A 15,096-nucleotide genomic window follows, 5' to 3' on the forward strand; every position below is an offset into this window, starting at 1 on the left:
GAGAATGCGTAAAGGACTAGATAAAACAAACTTACCCCCGTGGCCTGTTGCATGTGGTTGTTGGCCAGATTACTGAGGGGAATCATTGCGACGCGTGCCCGAGCGTCGGCCCACATTTAAGCTAAGGGCCCTTTCATTGTGATCAGGTGCTCGGGCGTACTTGGCCGATCGGCTTCGGGCATTAATTCCTCGGCGGGGAGATGCAGGGAAACACGGTTGGTGCGGCGCTGGTGGAGCGAATCTGTCACATCCGCTAATCAAATTGTACAAATGTATTTTCCACTGAACCCCTTAATTAAACAATAATGTCGTAGTAACGAGCCAGGATCGATCCGAGGAACCAATAGTATGATGTAATTTAGGATTGTATTTTTATTCCGATATTTGGGGGTTTCGATATAAAAATGGAGTTGGGGGTTTAAAAGCTTTAAATCTAAATCTAACAGAGGAAAAACACAGCAATTAAAAAATTAATCTAAAGCAAGAGTGAAACATAACTATGTGCCAATGAACAAATCATTACGCATTGTCACACTACGTTGTGATAAATCCATCAACACACATCAAACTAAGGATGAAATAACAAGACAGAAATAAAATCTAATCTAAGCAGAATTTAAACCCTAACTTAGAACTTAAACACTAAACAATTAACTAAGCATCAAACAAGAATTAAACTAAATTGTATCAATGAAATTATAACTACCAAACATGAATTAAACTTCAACAAAACAAAGAAATGCTAAATTGCAATGATAAGAACTTAACAAACATAAAAGGAATCTGTTCTAAGCTGTAAAAACACTAATACAAAGAAATAAATCCTAACCAATCCAACTCACAACCAATTCCACAAGTTTCACACTCAAGCCGTCACACAAGAGTGCCAAAGTCGAGACCACCCAACTCTGGACCTCAGTGGAGACTCTCTACAGCGTATCAGTTCCAGGATTGCTCAAGAATGCCGATGGACCACCCCCGACGAGCTAGAACAAGCCAAAACCCAAGAAAATGCCGAAAATATGGAAATCTGCCTCTGGATCTGATGGAAGGCTATGGAACGCGGATGAACGTCGAGTGAAGCTCAGGAACACCGGAAAACCACCTCCAAATGTTGCTGATGGGAATCAGAGCTCAGATTTGGAGGACCACCGCCAAATCTGAGGTGAAACAGGGAATCACAGAAGTAGAGATTGCGTAGGAGGGAACACCCTCTGATGGCTCCAGAAGATCGGGATAACGCCGCCGAGAAGTCCTCCACTAAGTTTGAAGCTCGGGAAATGGATTGGAGAAGGAAAGGGGCCGGAATCCAGAGAAATGCCGCGGGGACGACGCTGCTGTGCGTGGAGGATTCGACGAAGCAGAAAGGCACTGTAGCTTCTGTTTTAAATCAGATCTGGATCTGATCGGACGGCTGAAATCGATTTGGCGCTTAATCAACGGTGAAATGTCATCCAAAATCCGATCCGAAGGTACTGATGTTGATCTAAGGTCTGGATCTACCCTCCTGTAGGTCGGATCGATCAGATCATCACTGGATGGCCCAGATCTGCCGATCTTCAATGAACGGCCCAGATTAATCCGGCTGGATCAATGGCTGGATGAACTCAGATCTGGATCAAAACTTCTGGATCTTCATCAATGGCTTAGATCTGCTCCCCATTAGGTTGGATCAGCCGGATCTTCAACGGATGGTTCAGATCTCTCATATTCTTGATAAACGGCCCATAATGCTTCAAATCTTGATCTTCTCGTTTGAACTCCGATTCGAGCCCAATTTTGGTCCAAATAGATCCAAATCCAAGATCCTTTGATGCCTACAAAATAATAATCAAATATTAGCATCAAATAATATAAAAATAAAGTAATTTATAATTAAGTCCAAAAATACACACAATGCACAAAATGTGATGTAACCATGATTTTAACCTATGAAATCAACATCAAACCATGCATATATGAATCAAAATAATGCAGTAAAATCATGGTTATCAAATCCCCCACACTTAGTCTTGAACGTCCCGTGAAAGTATAGAAAACTAAAAATCATCTCCATAGAAAATTCCCTAGCAATACCTAGAAGATAGTAAAAAGAACTTAACTCAGACCATCTAAAGATCACAAACAATCATGAATACAATCCAAACAATAATCAGTAGGTATGGTAGTTTCAATCCAATTGAAAAATTAAGCAAGTTGCATCTCACAAGGAATTTACCTATTCTAGCTCTCACACTCAAACATGTGTATAAGTGGAGCTCACTCAATGCAACTCACAACATTTCACTACCATAAGCTTGCTTATTTTCTAATTCTCCACCACCATAGAACATAGCATACATGAATCAAAAGGATTTAATCATGAAGAATTGAAATGGAAGCAAAAGAACAAGTGAAGTGAATGTAGTAGGCAAAAGAAAAGAATTTAATGAAAAATTGAGAAGATGAGAGTATTGGAGGAATATACTTGATGAGTTGACCATTTGATGCAAAAAAATGAATACCATTTGTCATTATCAATACAAAAGATCAAGCTAACCTCCCTTTCAAATTGATGAAAATCCAAGATTCTTGATACTCTATCTTCACCTTTGATACACTCTTGATTTGCCAATTTTTTTTACTGTTTCCACTGTTTTTTTTTTCAATTTCAGCACTTTGAAACTTCAAAAATAATCTCAAATCATGAAGAATAACTCCCTTCTCCCCCACACTTAAACTTTGGCCGTCTCGGACAATAAAACACATCATGCATTCAAAAACTTGATACTCTTTCACCACTATTTACTCCTCTTCATTCTGCAGCTTTCTCTATTCCTGTAGTATTTCTTCAGTTGCAGAATTCTCGAAATTGCAGTAGAAAAGTTCAGAAATTCTTCAGCTATAAAATAGATGAGGTGAAACTAATGGAGTTGCATACAATTCTTGCACAAAACAGTGTCTATAATTCTCAATTGTCAGTCAATACCAACTTACTAATTTAAGAACTTAAGTGCAGCCAGCCAATTCCAGAAATCAGCAGCTTCAACAATCTGCAGTTCCAGTAAAATCAGATTTAAAGCAATTACAAACTGCAAAACCCAAACTGCATATTTGGTTTCAGGAATTCATGCACATGTTCCAGCCTTTCTGCAGATGTTGCAGAATTCAATACCTAAAGAATTCAGCTATAATCAACATAGCTCCAACAACTTCAAACTATAATCAAAATATGTTTTTGATTTCTGCAGATTCGAATTCCAGCAACATCCAGCAATTGAATCTTTGTGCTCTGGTTTCTTCATACGAATCATAGCACGTGATTGCAGAAACTAATTACACAACTAGCAACTGCAATACAGCTGGCCAAATCAGCAATTCCAACATCAGTGTCAACGAGTCTGAATTCTGGATTTGATTGATGAGTTGCAGAATTCTGACTGGAATTCTGATTTCACGTTTCAGAACTTGATTTCAGAATCAATTCCAGGTTCTGCCTCATGGTACAAGTTATCAAAGATTGCAAGAACATTAGATTGCAACTCTTGAAATCCAACTCAAAAAGAATTGCACCTGCAGATTCAGCTTCTGGAAATTCTGTTCTCATTGCATCAAAATTCCAGCAACTGCATTCTCCAAGCTTCTGAAAACATAACCTCAAATGACATTGCAAATTAGACCTTAAACTTGTATTAGTCACTGTCCAGGTAGTTCATAAGAAAAGTTGACACAAAATATGATTTAGATGCCAAGTTCAGATTCAATTCTGCACTTCAAAATTCAGAATCTGGATTCTGTTGCAGCAAGGTAAGGTAGCAATGGCCAATTCTTGTAGAATTCAAACAAAACACTTTCATCTCCAATAGGTTCTAAAGATGAACCTTCATACCTGAACAATTTCATAATTCAGATTCAACTTCAGTTTTGCCATCTAGAACTCTGAATTTCTCTTTCATCAGAAATCTGTCATTGTTCAAAATTTTGTTCCTGCAGCCTGCTCAGAATTCCAGCAATTCATGGCATTTTGCTTCAAAGACAGAAATTCAAGTCTTGAGGATTCAGTTATTATTACTGTCCAGATTTCTTATCAATCCTAAATTTTTCCTATCACCTTGCAACATTCTGATGTCTCAACTACCTCTCAACAGATCCAAAAGCTCAACTTCAGGACTAACTCCAATTTCTGAATTATGAGCTTAAGAATTCCAGTTTTAGCAACTTCCATTCTCTTTTTCTTTCCTTCTCTTGTTCCCAACTTTTCTCTTCCTCCTTCTATTGTTGGAGCTCTTGCTCCAGAATTCCAGCATCAAAATGCAAAAATCTAATTCTCTGATTTTTTTTTTCAATCCAACAGGTAGGCCTGTTTATCCAGTATCCTCTTTATCCCAACATCCACTCCATGGATTTACTGCATAGTAGCAATGTCAATTCCTGCATTCATTTGTCTTCCAATTTACTGCCAACAGCAACTGCCATTTCCTTAATCTTAAGACAAGTCCCCATTAGCCAGGTTTCCTCACTAAATCTTTCAAGCATTCTGAAACTTCAAAACAGATTTAGCAATTCATCAGATATCTCCATTCCTGCATAATTCAGTATAGAAGAAATGTCATCCTGCATTTTTTTCTATCCAGAGTTTTAAAGGTTTTGCAAGGCCAGATACCATTTGTTGTTGCAGAATATAGGACTCTACTTGAATTTGTCACTGGTTTAAACTTGCTACTAGATTTTGATACACCACTTGATACAAAACAATTCCCAGCTTCCTTGTTTCTGCATCTGCAAATTTCTACCACTTCATCAAATCAGTTTCAATCACTGTTTTCCCTTTTCTTCCACATTCTGCAGGTTTTAATTTCAGCAATTTACATATTCAATATGTGCAGAATTCACACTGTCTACAGAATAAAATTGTTGATGCAGCAATACAATACGGATCTTGCAGAATTTAAGGAACACTTGATCAGAATGACTTAAATGCTTTGCCATCTACACTTCATAATCTTCCAGAATTCTATGTGGGTCTTGCAAATGTCGTACTTCCTCCTTCAAACAGAATGAAATACCAATGTTTGGGTGCTCACTGATCCTGTTCTAAAGAATTATCATGATGCTACCTTCAGCAGCCAGGAAACTTCAAGGATCCAATCAAATTCTGCAATTTAAGGACTCAACTCTGGATAAAGAAATTATGCCAAAAGTAAACCTTCAACAGCTCTGCATTCTGAGTTCAGTTTCAGAATCAGTAATATCCACATCAGATTTGTTTCAGCAATCCTATACGATAATTCTGGATTTGCAATTCCTAGAAAATTCAAAACTGCATGATAAATTCTTAATATTTCAACTCCAAAATCAACTAATCAATTGAAGGCTTCCTCAAATCATTTACAACAAAGGAATATAGCTCATTTCAGCCTTAGCAAATTAAGCAACAGAGCACAGTTCTGCATCTCACAGGTTTCTGAATTTTAGATTTTTTCAGCTTAGTACATCAATTAAAAACTTACAGCAACTTCAGAATCCAGCCATTTGATACCACCAGAATGGTGCTCTGCATTTTGATACCACATAAAACTGCATCATTTTTCCAGCATTATCACCTCACTGTTTACAGTACCCATTGCTGCCCAGAAAATTTAAAGGAAAGTTGGCACAAAACAGGATTTTAAAGAAATAATTGCTGCAACTAATTCTGTAAAGAAGATAACCACTGATAATGTCTACCAATTCTTAGCTAAAATGTCCCAACTGAAACAATACTTACTGAATACCTTCCCTACAGTTTCAACAGCTGGAATCAAATTCTGTTATGCAATTCACAGCTTCAATTCCAGAAATTAAATCTTAAAGAAATTCAGGTTAAAACTTGCAAACAGATTTTTGTTACTCAAATAATTCAGTTTTTCAGATTTCCATTTTAACATTTTCCTGTTTCTGGAATTCAAGGTAACCACAGCTTGATTAATAGAGAGTTATGAATTAGAATTCAAATTATTGCTGCTCCAGATGCTCCACTAATTGGTTGAGCTCAAAATCCATTCATGAATTGAAACAACTTGAAATTCCTTCAGAATTTTATTACTGCAGAAATAAATTTCTTTCTGGTAACTGCTCTCTTGCATAATAAAGAAAAATAACAACTTAATTAATCTGTTCACACAGCTCTTGCAATCAAAACTCAACAATCTGATTGAAATCATTATTATCAGAGATTGTAATGATATTTAGTTACAGCTTCAGAAATTCCAGCTTCGTAAAGACTCTCTGAACAGCAACAGCAGTCGTCTTCCAAATATTCTGCAGTTCCAGTAAGCTTAAGAAATTGCACCATAAACACCTCCTAAAATCAGCCCTTGCTCAAACAATTTCCAAACCTTGATCCATTTCTGGATTGTACAGAATTCATACACCTCCCCCACACTTTATCCTTTGTCCATCTAGTCAATCACTCATCAAGCTAATCACCCAAAACTCTCATTGAAATGAATGACAAGCAAAGAAGATCAAGAATAAGAATGCTAGATGAAAATGTTTCAAGAAAATTGTGGAGAAGGAAATGGAAAATATGTTGGAGCAAAATGACAAATATCCTCTATCACCATGCACACATATGCTATTGTGACTTTGAAAAGAAAATAAGCAAGTTCTAGAGTTTCAATTGCTATGAGTGCATTTCACACAACAAGAAAATAATGTGTAGGCTTAGGGTGGTCCTCTCTAGGTAATTTTTATATGCAATCAAGCTTAATTAATCAAAATGGAATCCACCACCAAATTAACTAATATAATGCAAGAAAAGCATCCAATCATGTTAAATGACCTAAAATTGATGGTCAAATTTAAGAGACTTTTACCATCTTAAAAGTATCACTAAACAATTCATGGAGACCTTTATTCAAAGTGACATGCTATGTAACTAAACAAAATGCAAAGTATGAAAGCAAATATGCAAAATGCAAAGTATAAAACTGAAGAAACGTATAAAGAATTTATTAGAGAAAAACTAAACACAAAGCATGAATTAAAATGCAAGAGAAAACAAAATTGAAACCAACTCTCCTTTCATTTCCCGGTGGTTGAAGAAGGTTTAGAAGTAGAATCCACCCCGGAAGTGGAGTAATCATAGTTCCATCCAAATTCTTTTTATTACTCATTTTTCCCTTCAAAATTCTTTCCGGAGGTCTTAATCGGTTCAGTTTTAATACCCACTCCGGGAGCTTGTGTTCTCCTACAACATCAATAAAAGAAAATACCTCCCACACGCATGTGGGGTAAAAAGAAAATAGGAGAATATTAGTGTGGGTAAAATATATATCAAGAATTACATCACAACTAATAAAATCAACAATTGGTACCTCAATAAAATTCTCTGAAAAATTACACAAAATACCCACCTTGTCATCTTGAGAGGTACCTGGAGTGGTGTTTGTTACCTCTTTCTCCTCAAATAAATGCTCAGACTCTTGTTCTGGTGAATGTACATCTTCATGTAGTGATTCTTGGGTGCTTGGCTCCATAGCACAAGTCCCTACACTTACATCCTCCATTCTTGGTGATTCTTGAGGTAATGCTTCCAGTAAGCACTCCCCTACACTTATATCATCTTCTACATCAAAACCTGCATGATTCACAACATTTAGAGCAACACTATCAATAGAATCAGAAATCTGAACAACTACATCATCATCACAAATAAAATTAGATAAATCTTGTGAATAAATGGGAATAGGGTCAGGCCTGACAAAATCACTACTCTCCATCTCTCCACTGGAGTTCTGTGCTTGTAACTGATTAATTGATGATGCAATCTGATCTAACTGACTCTGAATATTCTGTATCCTTGCAAATTGTTGCTCTTGATGCTCTATCATTTGTTGCATAACTTCATTGAATTTCCAAACTGACTCTGCAAATTTTTCTTGTACATCCTCGTACCTATTCCATTGCTCCATAGGTAGGTAGTACTGAGGCTGATAATAATAGCTCTCCCTCCAATCTCCAAAATGCTGATATGGATCCATGGTCAAATAAATTTCCTGTTCTTACACTGAAACACTAGCAAATAAAATTAGAAGACTCAGGAACAAATAAAATCAACACATGGATATATGACATGATAGCAATCTAACAACAATATTTTTAAAGTTTTTCAAAATAAAGAACAATCCTAAAATTATTAAACATTGCATATTACAATTTTCCCCAGCAACGGCGCCAAAATTTGGTGGAGCGAATCTGTCACATCCGCTAATCAAATTGTACAAATGTATTTTCCACTGAACCCCTTAATTAAACAATAATGTCGTAGTAACGAGCCCAGGATCGATCCGAGGAACCAATAGTATGATGTAATTTAGGATTGTATTTTTATTCCTATTTTTGGGATTTTCGATATAAAAATGGAGTTGGGGGTTTAAAAGCTTTAAATCTAAATCTAACAGAGGAAAAACATAGTAATTAAAAAATTAATCTAAAGCAAGAGTGAAACATAACTATGTGCCGATGAACAAATCATTACGCATTGTCACACTACGTTGTGATAAATCCATCAACACACATCAAACTAAGGATGAAATAACAAGACAGAAATAAAATCTAATCTAAGCAGAATTTAAACCCTAACTTAGAACTTAAACACTAAACAATTAACTAAGCATCAAACAAGAATTAAACTAAATTGTATCAATGAAATTATAACTACCAAACATGAATTAAACTTCAACAAAACAAAGAAATGCTAAATTGCAATGATAAGAACTTAACAAACATAAAAGGAATCTGTTCTAAGCTGTAAAAACACTAATAAAAAGAAATAAATCCTAACCAATCCAACTCACAACCAATTCCACAAGTTTCACACTCAAGCCGTCACACAAGAGTGCCAAAGTCGAGACCACCCAACTCTGGACCTCAGTGGAGACTCTCTACAGCGTATCAGTTCCAGGATTGCTCAAGAACGCCGACGGACCACCCCCGACGAGCTAGAACAAGCCAAAACCCAAGAAAATGCCGAAAATATGGAAATCTGCCTCTGGATCTGATGGAAGGCTATGGAACGCGGATGAACGTCGAGTGAAGCTCAGGAACATCGGAAGACCACCTCCAAATGTTGCTGATGGGAATCGGAGCTCAGATTTGGAGGACCACCGCCAAATCTGAGGTGAAACAGGGAATCACAGAAGTAGAGATTGCGTCGGAGGGAACACCCTCTGATGGCTCCAGAAGATCGGGATAACGCCGCCGAGAAGTCCTCCACTAAATTTGAAGCTCGGGAAATGGATTGGAGAAGGAAAGGGGCCGGAATCCAGAGAAATGTCACGGGGACGACGCTGCTATGCGTGGAGGATTCGAAGAAGCAGAAAGGCACTGTAGCTTCTGTTTTAAATCAGATCTGGATCTGATCGGACGGCTGAAATCGATTTGGCGCTTAATCAACGGTGAAATGTCATCCAAAATCCGATCCGAAGGTACTGATGTTGATCTAAGGTCTGGATCTACCCTCCTGTAGGTCGGATCGATCAGATCATTACTGGATGGCCCAGATCTGCCGATCTTCAATGAACGGCCCAGATTAATCCGGCTGGATCAATGGCTGGATGAACTCAGATCTGGATCAAAACTTCTGGATCTTCATCAATGGCTTAGATCTGCTCCCCATTAGGTTGGATCAGCCGGATCTTCAACGGATGGTTCAGATCTCTCCTATTCTTGATAAACGGCCCATAATGCTTCAAAGCTTGATCTTCTCGTTTGAACTCCGATTCGAGCCCAATTTTGGTCCAAATAGATCCAAATCCAAGATCCTTTGATGCCTACAAAATAAGAATCAAATATTAGCATCAAATAATATAAAAATAAAGTAATTTGCAATTAAGTCCAAAAATACACACAATGCACAAAATGTGATGTAACCATGATTTTAACCTATGAAATCAACATCAAACCATGCATATATGAATCAAAATAATGCAGTAAAATCATGGTTATCAGGCACCGACCGGGATTCGTCTGGGCGGACGCCGAGGATGGATCAGAGGCCGGCGCCAAAAATTGGGACAAAATCGCTGAACGTTGGACTTTGCGGGGAGCAGGTGGAAGGGCGCTGATCGGAACGGCCTCAAGGGGGTCCGCAGACGCGTCTAGTTGGGAGGGCGTCCGATCGGACGAAATCGCCTCCACCTCTGGCGCTTTGCCTCGAGAAGTGGCAGTGACCCGCTCGGATGGATGGACCGCAGATGTAGCCGAGCGGAGTGGCGTTTCCGCTCGGCGTCGCTTTTGTCGGAGGGGGCGCTCTTCCTCTTGAGCCGAGCCCTCATCCCGAACGGAAGGCTCTCGACTAGCAGTTGCGCTAGCCGTTGGCTTCGGGAGAGAAGCCTGGGCGGCCGACTCTCCATCATTTGTCTCTCTCTCGCCTTCGTTGGAGCCGACCGGCTGAATGCCCAATTGCTCCATCTCTTTGGCTGCCGCGGCCTCGAGCGCCGCCGCCTTCTTTTTCAAAATTCCAGCTATCACCGACTCCATGACGATGTTCGCTGCAAAGGAAAACAGAGAAAATCAGTTAACAATTAAAACGAATGTACAAAGTAAAATTCTTACCGAAGCCGCTTGGAAGGGGGGTCCTGATCGGACTCAGACCGAATATATACATCACCCCTTTAGGCAGGAATTTGTTGATGTCAAACCTCAGACCGGCCAGCATGTTGGCAGTATGAAGATAGTCTGGTCGGGTTTTGAACCTTTTGAGCTCTGGTGAATTTGGTGGTCCGATCTGCCACTTCGTTAGGAAGGGGGCCCGCTCGGGCATACGAAGGTAGAAGTAGAATTCTTTCCAATGCTTATTGGAAGAAGGAAGTTTATTGAAGAAAACTAAACCGGGCCGAGCCTGGAACATATATGTGCCCAGCTCGGACTGTTTAGGGTAATAAAAATAATAGGAAACCTCTGGTCGGAGGGGGATATGGTGGATTTTGAACAGGACAATGACGCCGCATAAAAGGCGGAAGGTATTGGGGACTAGGCTTCCGAGCGGAATGCCGAAAAAATTACAGACTTCAACGATGAAGGGATGAATGGGAAATCGCAGACCGGCTGTGAACTGGTCACAGAAAACACAAAAGGCTCCGCGCGGCGGTTTGTGTGACCGAGTGGAGGGAGTGGGTAAGATAATTTCAAAGTCAGATGGGATGTCAAAATTATCCATCAAAATATCGGCGTCGCGCCGATCAAAGCGCGACTCCATGGTAGTATACCATGGGCCGAGAGGATAGGAGCTAGCCACTGTCCGAGCGGACGAAATCAAAAAAGGCGAAGGTAGAGGATAGGAGAAAGAAGACAGCAAACAAAACGATGCCCCGAGGATCGAAACTCGGGAAAGAAATGCAAAGAAAACACAAGAACCAGAGAGGGAAAGAAGGAGAACCTTACAACGAAGAGGAGGATCGAGGAAAGCGCACTGGAGATTGCCGAAAACAGAAGAGCAAGATCGCAGGAAATCTGGAACGCGAGAAGCAGCGGTAAGCACGCGACAGCAGAAGTGAGGCGAAGGAAAGAAGAGAAGCCTTTATAGGGTGGAACCCGAGCGGCCTCCACCGTCGGATCCGGGTCGCGAGAATCGGAGCACACATTGCGTCGTCCATTTCGAACCGCCTCGGTCTCGTCACCCGCGGCGCCGCCGCCGTATGATGACGTTAGCAAAGCCACGTGGCATTCCATCACGGGGGAGCATTTAAGGAGCGCCTTAACGAGGCACAGAGTGTGTGCTCGACCTTAATGATGAAGATTGGCGAAAACTTCGAAAAGATACTGAGAAATGTTGGCGTTGACTGGCGTTTTAGTTGCCCCCGTTGTGTCCAAGCGGAGGGTAGTTGCATATAGACGCCGCTCGGAGCAACTGATGGTCCAGTCAGTCGGACTAATTGCCTCCTTCGACTAGACTTGAAGGGGAGGCAAGTGATCCGACAGTGAGGAGGGGGACCCCCCTTTAAGCAAAGTCCACGCCACGTGGAGGTTGAAAGGTAAAAGGTCAATCAGGGGTTCGACCAAGCGGATAAAGATTTGGGCGACTGACCGAATGTTCCGAGCGGAAGCAAAGACACCCCGGCGGGAAGTCGGGGTTCCGATGCTCATGTTGAACAGGATCGTATGGCCGAAGGCATAAAGTAGCAATACTGCGAACAGTCTCTACAGAGCACACGACCCGGGAATCTCCCGAGCGGACCAGCACATACGACCGGCCGGACGTGAGGATATTGCCGACCGGCCGGACGCTCGGCATGGGGTAAGAAGAGACAAAAGGACAAGGGAACATCTTCTGACAGCGGGTATGTTGAACGACCAGGCCATACGCAGGATCTTACGACAGAGGGTTCCGCTGTCCCATCAGAGATGTGCTCGGACTGTAGCAGTATGGTGTCAGGTAAGCTCTTCTGACAAGCCCATACTGAGGTGTGGTTAGAGGACACGTATTCGCCTCGGTAGGTGTGCGTGAGCCTCTTCACAGCTCTATATAAGGAGCCTCACACTTCGCCGGAGGTACGCATTCTCGCATATTCAGAGCCACTTTCTCGTCTTCCTCTTGCCTGACTTGAGCGTCGGAGGGTCGTCGCCGGGAACCCCTTCCCGGCCCGACTTCCTTGCAGGTTCGCCGGAGATCCACACGACCGGTCGGAGATCTACGTCAGCAATTCAGAGAGCGCCACGTGTCCAACATCCGTTGATTCAGCATTCGGACAGGATCAATAAATATATAAGTTTTCAAAACATGTTTAAAAATATTTTAAATTTTAATTTTCTTAGCATCTCACCGATTCTAAATTTTCAAGTATGGTAATCCTATAATTGCATGAGATGACTTTATTGATTGTGAGTTTAGTTGTAATTAAGTTAAAATTGAGTTTTAGTTGAACTTCGATTATGTTAAATTAATTTTGGGTTAAAATGAATTATTAATTAATTTGAAGTTTGAATTAAATTTTGATTAATTTAAAGTTGTAATTAATTTTAGATTTTAAGTAAAGTTTTTACACTTTATTTTACATTTAAATTAAATTTGGTTTTCATAATTAGGTTTAATATTTGACTTAACATTTTAAAATAATTTTAATTAAGTAAACATTTTTTAATTAGGTTTTAAAATAATTTAAATAATTAAGTTTTAAAAATAATTTTAATTAACTATTTAAAATAGTTTTGATTAAGTTTTACAAAAGTTTTTTATTATTAAGTTTTAAAATAATTTTAATTAAGTTTTAAAATAATTTTGATTAAGTTTTTAAAAAAGTTTTTATTATTAAGTTTTAAAATAATTTTAATTAATTTTTAAAATAATTTTGATTAATTTTTTAAAAAAGTTTTTTATTATTAAGTTTTAAAATAATTTTAATTAAGTTTTAAAATCATTTTTATTAAGTTTTTAAAATTTTTATTATTATTAAGTTTTAAAATAATTTTAATTAAGTTTTAAAATAATTTTGATTATGCTTTTTAAAATGTTTTTTATTATTAAGTTTTAAAATAATTTTAGTTAAGTTTTAAAATAATTTTGATTAAGTTTTTCAAAAAGTTTTTTATTATTAGGTTTTAAAATAATTTTAATTAAGTTTTAAAATAATTTTGATTAAGTTTTAAAAAAGTTTTTTATTATTAAGTTTTAAAATAATTTTAATTAAGTTTTAAAAAAAAATTTATTATAAATTTTTAAAATAATTTTAATTAAGTTTTAAAATAATTTTGAATTAATTTTAAAATATTTTTTAATTAATTTTAAAATAATTTTTTAAGTTTTAATTAGGTTTGAAATTTAATTAGGTTTGAAAAAAGGTTATTGAACCCATGTTAGATTCAAACTTAGCTTTGGGTTAATCAAGAAGGCTTCCTAAGGATAAGCTTTCGGTTCAATGGCGAGGCTTATGACCTTTGTGTGTATCAACGGTGGACCACTTGCTAAAGACTTTACAAACTGTTCCCGCTCAAAGAACTTAATACTAAATTTTGGTCCAACTAGCCCATGTTTGACTGAGGTAGCTTCGGTCAAATCTACTAAGTCTAGTGCACCAGGTAGAATTCTATATTCAGCCTAGACATGTCTTCGACAAAGCTTCCTTGACATACTATCATCCCAATCCATTCTGATTCTATGTTGTAGGGTTTGGTAAACCTTTTTATACTAACCGTTCTAAATTAATAGAAGATGCATGACATGTTATATAATAGATAAGTATGCATGATCATCGTAAGTCAAACAATTCAAACAAATCATACATGATATTATTGGTGTTGTTGATGTTGTTGTTGTTATTTTATTGTTTAATATTATTGTTAGTTGTTATTGTTATTGTTATTATTATTGCTTATTATTATAGTTGTTTTATTATTATTATTATTATTATTATTATTATTATTATTATTTATAGTTGTTTTGTTATTATTATTATTATTATTATTATTATTTATTAAAGTTGCTTTGTTATTGTTATTGTTGTCGTTGTTGTTATTATTATTATAATAATTATTATTATTATAGTTGTTTCGTTATTATTATCTATTAATTAGTTTCATAATTTAAGGGTACATGATTATAATTAGATAGATTTGGTTTTGATTTATAACTTAAATCTAGATTTTGTGAGTTGACAAAAATATTAATAATGTTTTCTAATTTATCAATTTTATTTTTTAAAACATTATTTAGTTTTTCTAGTTTTCTAAAATGTGATTTTGTATTTAATTTATAGTTTTGTTTCTTATTTTTATTTTCTAGATTTTTAGTTAAATTCTATTTATTATTATTTTGATTTAAATTCAAATTATCTTGAATTAATGAATTTTGATTTACTAGATCTACGTCTTGATTAAGTTTGGGTTGATTTGATCATTTTTAGTTATATTTGAATTAATTAATTTTTTTTTAATTAAATTAGTTTTGTTAAGTAATGTAGGATTTTCATGCCTTTTTAAAATCATAGTACAATTCAAACAAGAAGGATCTAAAGCATGCAAATGTTCATATAATTTAAATTTATTTACCATAATTGCTCCCCCTGAATCCTTGGGTCTTCTCTCCGGACATTGAAATTTGTAGTATCCTATCTTTTTGCACTTGAAACATTCGATGTG

The sequence above is a fragment of the Zingiber officinale genome, chromosome 9A (genome assembly GCF_018446385.1).
Source record: "Zingiber officinale cultivar Zhangliang chromosome 9A, Zo_v1.1, whole genome shotgun sequence".
Classification (NCBI taxonomy): Eukaryota; Viridiplantae; Streptophyta; class Magnoliopsida; order Zingiberales; family Zingiberaceae; genus Zingiber; species Zingiber officinale.